This window comes from Schistocerca serialis, chromosome 6 (genome assembly GCF_023864345.2).
Source record: "Schistocerca serialis cubense isolate TAMUIC-IGC-003099 chromosome 6, iqSchSeri2.2, whole genome shotgun sequence".
In the NCBI taxonomy this organism is placed as follows: domain Eukaryota; kingdom Metazoa; phylum Arthropoda; class Insecta; order Orthoptera; family Acrididae; genus Schistocerca; species Schistocerca serialis.
The window spans coordinates 304040698-304048725 of record NC_064643.1 but is presented as its reverse complement, the minus strand read 5'-3'; the positions used below and the strand labels follow the sequence as shown (position 1 = coordinate 304048725).

General features: G+C 41.6%; 1 non-coding gene across 1 annotated transcript; it reads left to right on the top strand.

Annotated features, from left to right (window-relative positions):
* The first annotated feature begins 5523 nt into the window (after window positions 1–5523).
* Window positions 5524–5713, top strand: LOC126485612 (U2 spliceosomal RNA). Its single transcript, XR_007588042.1, has one exon. It is a non-coding gene; the product is annotated as a U2 spliceosomal RNA (small nuclear RNA).
* The last annotated feature ends 2315 nt before the right edge of the window (window positions 5714–8028 follow it).

The window sequence follows — 8028 nt, the reverse complement described above, 5'->3', positions numbered from 1 at the left end:
CTGGGCCATGTCAAACCAGTCAGTGGATTTGTAGCCCAGCAGTGGGTTTTATGTGTCTGAAAAGTTCAGTCCTGTTTTATTTTACTACACATTTATTGTATATAAATTGAAATTAAACATTGAGGGTAAAGTAATGTGATATATGCAGTCAGAACATAAATGTTACAATAGTCTTAGTCTGTGTGCATATACATTTGTATGATGCACCTAACATTCTCATCTGAAAATTATAAGCTAGGCTTCATGGAAAAAGAATAAATATGTAAATAAGTTGAAGAAGGCAATAATGGAAGACAGTGAGTTATGAGAGAATGGCTTTTCTGCAGTCTTTATGAGTATTTGTTCCATGGTACAGCAACGATCAGAATACTGTCGAAGGGAGAATGTCTCAGGAGAGAAGGGATCTATGCTCCATAACTGAATGCCTTGCTTTGCTCTTTCCCAGCAATTTCTTGCAGAAACATATATACTGAAACATCTGTAAATTAAACTTGCTTTTCTTACATTCACACTTTTTAAAAAGTGTTTTATGAACATGTCAGGGGATGGGCCACTTGCATGATGTACAGTGCACTTGCAGTTATCCGTGAATAGAACCTTGGCTGCCCCCCTCCCTCATTTTTCCTCTGATGTCAGAATTGAATACATGTACCAGGATAGTGGTTTGGGGCGGTGCTGGTTCTATCCTGTGTTCTTGTCTTGTGTTCTTATGTATTTATTGGAATCTGAATGACAATCAGTGGGAGTGGGAGGTTATTGAACTTAAGCACATTCATAAACTACATTTAATCAGGACAGTGCACACAGCTGCCAGTCCAAGGGGAACCAAATGTGTTATAAAAGTCAGTAAATTGCTCAACAGACAGTATTTTTCAGTACAGGTATTTCATTCATTCCAAGCAAGTGTCAATTCATGACGTCATCATCCAGGCATGAGTTGATTGTAGTCTGAATCCGTTTTAGCAAACTAATAATTTCTCTCAGGCGATAAAATTTTATTGATTACAAAATACAGGTTCTTGAAGTTTATTCATAATTGAAGTGTTTAATTAGTAATTACATGCCAAAATTTATTTGTTTAATATAAAGGTGTTTTGAATTTTGTATGCATAAAAAAGTGAATTTATGTACAGCTTTTACTCTGAGATAAGTTATCACTTAGAGTGCTAAAAGTGCATGTGTACAGTTTGCTAACCTAGGTGGTGAATTTTATTTTGTGACCTAATGGAGAGTAAATCCAGTTTCATTTTAAACTTTATGTGAGATAGACACATAATGTTATTACAAAACAGTCGTTTAGCCCATTAAGGAAAACTGAAAACTGTGCACTCGATTTGAAATACGTTACACGCCAGAGCGTGATCGAGCTGTCCAGTAAATCGAGTACAATAGTTGCAAATGTGTTTGGACTTAATGCACGAAGTTGGAAATTGATTTTGAGACAAGTGCTGATTTTGACAAAAAATGAACCGAAAGTGTATACAAAATATCAGTGTCCAGTTTTAATTGAGACCTGTATCACCTTGTTGATTATGTTGCCTAGCAACTCTGTAAAGCAGCTTAATTAATTCATTAGAACGATTTGTGATGTAGTAAGGCCCGTTACACACATAAAATGTTACACGAAGTTTGCTGACTGCATGAGAGTGTTTTTTTATTTCCATAAATGCCAATAAACTCGCAGTTTCAAAAGTTAAATTATTAACTGTTGTGTAACTTCATTGATTGTCCTACACCACTACAGAACTTGTTGTATCGTGTCTCTTCACAAGAGATCTCAATAAACTGGGATAAACAAGAAGAAGAAAAAGATTAAAGAAGAGGCATTGGTATAGCTCTGAGTACCTATACCTTCAGAATGGGTGATGCAGTCAAAATCAAGAAGGTCTGTGAATGAGGATGGGACAGAGACCAAGGAAGAGAAGCCAAAATTTGCCTATCTGCTTTATCCTGGCCCAGTATCCAGAAACATTGGTGGCTTTCTATGGAAACATGGCATCCAGTGTAGTTTGCTCTCTTCAGCTATGATAATGTAATGTTAAAGACACTCTAGGTCTACAAAATCCAAGTGTGATCTTTACAATGTTAAGAACAATGTAGTTCTCTGAAACCGGGTGTTTATCACATTCCATATGAATGTGGCATATCTTACATTGGGCAGAGTATCAGAACACTTGAGGAGAGGTGCAAGAAACATTGACCCCACAACTGACTACAATAACCAAGCAAGTCAGCTGTTACTGAGGATGGCCTCGAATATAAACATGAAATGAAATATGTTGAGACCAGTATCATGGTGCAAATGCCAAGTTTCTGGGACAGCATAATTAAGGTGTCTACCAAAATAAAGATGTCAGGAGATCTAATAAACAGGTATGGAGGTTTCAGTTTATGTAATATGTGAGGACCAGCACTCATTTTATCAACGTGTCACCAGTACTAGAATAAGGGCGATACAGTTGCAGTTTTAATTTATTCAAAATGGTGGACCCACCCCTGCCACTTACTGTAGATATAGTAATGTTGCATTGATGACATGGGTTTTCCCCATTGCCTTCCCCTACACTCTCTCCCTTCCCCACCTCCCCCTCCCTCTGAAACTCTCAGAAAAAAACTAGTGGAAAAAAGTGTTCAGTCTGTGCTGAGCTGTTGGACTGGAAGGATCTCGTTATTTTTTCTTTATTTTGGGTGTTATCCTGCTGGAAATGGCGGGAAAAACCCAGTCTGCACTGAGCAGTTGGTGCCGAAGAACAAAGGATAGTTTCTTCATTATTTTGGGGTGTTATGCTGTTGGAAAATTCCTAAAAAATTTTCTTGTGCCTGTGTTCACCTTGACATGTAGAGAGCAACTGGCCTAGTTTCACATCACCACCACCAGAGGGCACTGGGAAAAACAGCCTCCCTTCCCCCACCTAGAAATTGGTTCTTTCTGTTCTTTTGTTGGTGTTTCAGGTGGTTGGGAACATTTACATTCCCCAGGTGTCCACCAGTCCTTCCTGGAAGGATGCAATGTCTTTGTTCTGCATGGTACAGGTATCTATAAGCCAGAAGGTAACACTCATTTCATTTTGGGACATATGTGTGGTGGCCTTTGTGAGAGACTGGAAGCACTTCGTTCTTTGTCATAGTTTCAGGTAGTTGGCAGCATTTGAATGTGCAAGTGTCCCATCACTGTTGAATGAAGAAAGGATATTTTCGCTATTAATATAGCACTAGAAAGTTGCTCCAGCCGGTCTAGACAATAGCCCTATGTGGAAAGGATGGGTGGCAATAATAATATGACAGCAAACTATCAATGAAGTGCAGGGGAGTAGCCTCCTGCAATATACAAGTAAATAGCTGCTGGGAGGGACTATAAATCCATGCTCCCTATGCACAGGAGTCATGTAGCAACAGCACTGGGGAATGAAACACACTTATACACTCCTGGAAATTGAAATAAGAACACCGTGAATTCATTGTCCCAGGAAGGGGAAACTTTATTGACACATTCCTGGGGTCAGATACATCACATGATCACACTGACAGAACCACAGGCACATAGACACAGGCAACAGAGCATGCACAACGTCGGCACCAGTACAGTGTATATCCACCTTTCGCACCAATGCAGGTTGCTATTCTCCCATGGAGACGATCGTAGAGATGCTGGATGTAGTCCTGTGGAACGGCTTGCCATGCCATTTCCACCTGGCGCCTCAGTTGGACCAGCGTTCGTGCTGGACGTGCAGACCGCGTGAGACGACGCTTCATCCAGTCTCAAACATGCTCAAGGGGGGACAGATCCGGAGATCTTGCTGGCCAGGGTGGTTGACTTACACCTTCTAGAGCACGTTGGGTGGCACGGGATACATGCGGACGTGCATTGTCCTGTTGGAACAGCAAGTTTTCTTGCCGGTCTAGGAATGGTAGAACAATGGGTTCGATGACGGTTTGGATGTACTGTGCACTATTCAGTGTCCCCTCGACGATCACCAGTGGTGTACGGCCAGTGTAGGAGATCGCTCCCCACACCATGATGCCGGGTGTTGGCCCTGTGTGCCTCGGTCGTATGCAGTCCTGATTGTGGTGCTCACCTGCACGGCGCCAAACACGCATACGACCATCATTGGCACCAAGGCAGAAGTGACTCTCATCGCTGAAGACGACACGTCTCCATTCGTCCCTCCATTCACGCCTGTCGCGACACCACTGGAGGCGGGCTGCACGATGTTGGGGCGGGAGCGGAACACGGCCTAACGGTGTGCGGGACCGTAGCCCAGCTTCATGGAGACGGTTGCGAATGGTCCTCGCCGATACCGCAGGAGCAACAGTGTCCCTAATTTGCTGGGAAGTGGCGGTGCGGTCCCCTACGGCACTGCGTAGGATCCTACGGTCTTGGCGTGCATCCGTGCGTCGCTGCGGTCCGGTCCCAGGTCGACGGGCACGTGCACCTTCCGCCGACCACTGGCGACAACATCGATGTACTGTGGAGACCTCATGCCCCACGTGTTGAGCAATTCGGCGGTACGTCCACCCGGCCTCCCACATGCCCACTATACGCCCTCGCTCAAAGTCCGTCAACTGCACATACGGTTCACGTCCACGCTGTCGCGGAATGCTACCAGTGTTAAAGACTGCGATGGAGCTCCGTATGCCACGGCAAACTGGTACAGCGGCGGCGGTGCACAAATGCTGCGCAGCTAGCGCCATTCGACGGCCAACACCGCGGTTCCTGGTGTGTCCGCTGTGCCGTGCGTGTGATCATTGCTTGTACAGCCCTCTCACAGTGTCCGGAGCAAGTATGGTGGGTCTGACACACCGGTGTCAATGTGTTCTTTTTTCCATTTCCAGGAGTGTACCTATTTACAAGTTGCATGTCATGTCCTGACCATCAGAAATGTGGGAAATACATCGTGTGATATTTTTTACAAGTGTAGTGCTCATTATCTTACTTGAGCATCGCCTCTCAAGATGAAAAATCTGGCTTGTCGCCTTCAGTCTAATCCAGTGCCATCTACTGAGTGTATTTTGTACCTGAAAAGGTGGCCAACTGGAACCCTTCTTTGTAACTGCTGGTCACAACAGGGTAGGCCACAGCTTTTAGTCGGCCAAGTCCTTGTTACCTGACGTGTTCCACATCATTACAAAATGTCGTATTTATGATCTATGGAACAAGTACTAACCTAATCTAATCTAATCTAATCTTGTGACCAAGGCTGAAGCTGGCAGCAGAGTGGCATTGCTAACTCCTAACATACTGCCATACAAACAGGTGTGGCTTGGATGTAAGGTTCTAACTGCAATTCCACACAAAACTTACATTCTTCAGTTTAAAATATCTATTTTACATAATCCAAGATGGGGACATTGTTGTCCATAACCCTCAAAATTTTCACATGAAGCGTAGTTTCCTCACTTTTATGCATGTTATTTTCGGGGACAGAGGAAATTGGAGTGTACACACATTTCCACAATGCTAAAATATCATTACAAGTTGATTCCCAGTGTGAATATCCTGTAAACAGTATGGCATTGGTTATATTTCCTTTAAGTATTCTCTCATCCAGGAAAAAAAATCTGTTCTTATCAGCTTAATATCAGTTACATTCTGCATCACAGGACTAGAATATTAAACTCATTTCTGGCTCATGGCAGAGTGCTAAAAGCATGCTTTACCTCACTTTCAAACTCTCGTAAAGTAGTCAAATACATTTTGCATAAAGATCATGAAAATAAGACATGAGAAATTAGTGCTCATGTGGAGGTATATAGATAGTCTTTTTCTCCCTCACTTTATTTGTAAATGGAATAGGAAAGTAAATGATTTTTTTTAGTGATACTGGGTACACTCCACCATTTACCATATGATGACATGTGAAGTAAGCATACAGATATAGATGTAAATTTAGTCTTCCTATCGAGAAATCAGTCCATCCATTTAGAGGCACACAAAACTCACAGAAGAATGTTGTCTCTTATTTATTGAGAAAACAAAAGATGGAACATCTGCTGATTGTCTCTCAATAAAACCTGTTTATGGGGTTTATAGTTCTATTAATGTGCAATATATTTAGCTAAATTCAGATCAAGTACTAGCCCTACCATAGGTCTTCCCACTTGATTGCAGACAACTCCATACCTGCGAGCATCTTACATATAAAACAAATATACCACAAGCTGCTGTACAATGCATGGTGGAGGATTCATTGCACCAGTATTATCGATTACGTTATATATCGGTACTTTAATAGGAGGAATTCTATTCACTCTACGGACATAGTATAACATTCCCACAGTCAGGATCATGGTGTACATTACACACATATTGATATAGATGCAGTGGGAATATTAAAAAATCAATCTAAAGCAGAAATGGTTGATGTTGAAATGGACCATTAGTTTGCACTGTTGCACTGGCCTTCTGCAGATGACTATTACCTTATGGATTCAGATACTCACAATGGATATGTGCAACTACATAATGTTCGGGAGAAGCATTTATGTCGTCCTCTTCTAAAAATAACCTGGTTTTCACACTTTGAATAATAACTATGGAAACAGGAGTTTGATACTGCTAATGCTAGCAATATGGAAGTACATTTCAAAAATCAGTGTGCGTTGTATGTGGCATGGACTGTAGTTTTAATGGAACATTTGTTAATTATGGAAGAGACTATCACACATGGCATTACTGTCCATTTCATTGCACCGCTGGATTACTGAGTGTTTTTTCTTCCTAAGCAAATTACAGCACACACAGTATTGCTGAAGTAGCATTGACTTATGTTTGGAGACTATGTGACAGCATTTTACAAATAATTGTTTTTCAATGCTTTGAATTCTACATTTATTGCGTCCAAAATGTGTTGGTGTAAATATACCACCTTGCATTGAACTTTCATTGATCTTAGAAAGATTGGGTGAATGAAACCACAAACAGCACATCTACATCTCAATGCTCCCATTATGTAAGCAAGATAATACCAAAGATCTACTCTCACTCCACTACCACACATACGAATTCCTGCAGGTCACATATGTACATGACACTTTGATGCTTTAGGAATATTCTCTGCAGTGATCTTGCACTTTTAACTCCAAGCATGGTAAGTAATGATTTACTCACACTGCTACCATTGGAGATAGGAATGCCAAGACAGAAGGTGCTGCACTTAACCATCAACTGCTATTTGATATATGTGTCAGTTTGCCACACATACTTCACCCACCCTACTTGAACAAGTCTCACTTTTGTACCTCACCACATATTCTCAACTTCCACTATAACTCTGCAGTTGTTGTCAGGTGCTATCCTGACATTAACATACATAGATCCATCTGTGGTTAAATGATACATGATGGTAAACAGAAACATTGAATTGGCAGCTCAACACTACATATTCAATGTCCAACAATCATGGGAGCCCACATCAGTTTGTGTTATGTGACTGATCCACAAAGCAAAAGCATGATGTGGATACTGCTAGAATCATGTAGGTTGGCATACTCCATTCGAATATATAACAGAAAAAAGTTTCTGGAAAAGATGACCTGTTTCTCCTGGAAACATAAGGGTGGACTAGGGTATGTATGGGAAGTATATAGACAACCATTTGTTTTACTCAATCAGCAAGTGAGATGGTGTTGGAAGGGTAATTGATAATACTGGTTCTATGAATCCTCCACCATGCACTGTACAGTAGCTCAGTAGCTTGTAGCATGTTTGTTTTATATGTAAGATGTTTGCAGGTGATGGCGTTGTCTGCAAGCAAGTGGGAAGACCTATGGTGGGGCCAGTACTTGATCTTAATAACTAAATATATTGCACATTAATAGAACTATAAATCCCATAAACAGTCATTGGAAGTGTTAACTGCAGTAAGATGCCTGGCCATAACCAGTAAGGCTCAAATTCATGGATTTTTAAGGGGGTGTAATCCACCCAATAAGAAGTGACAATGTAGGAGGCAAGTGGCCTCCATTCCCATTGACTGTCACTTAGAGACTGTGGTGCTACAATTTGGATCAAGGTATAAGAGGCACTAA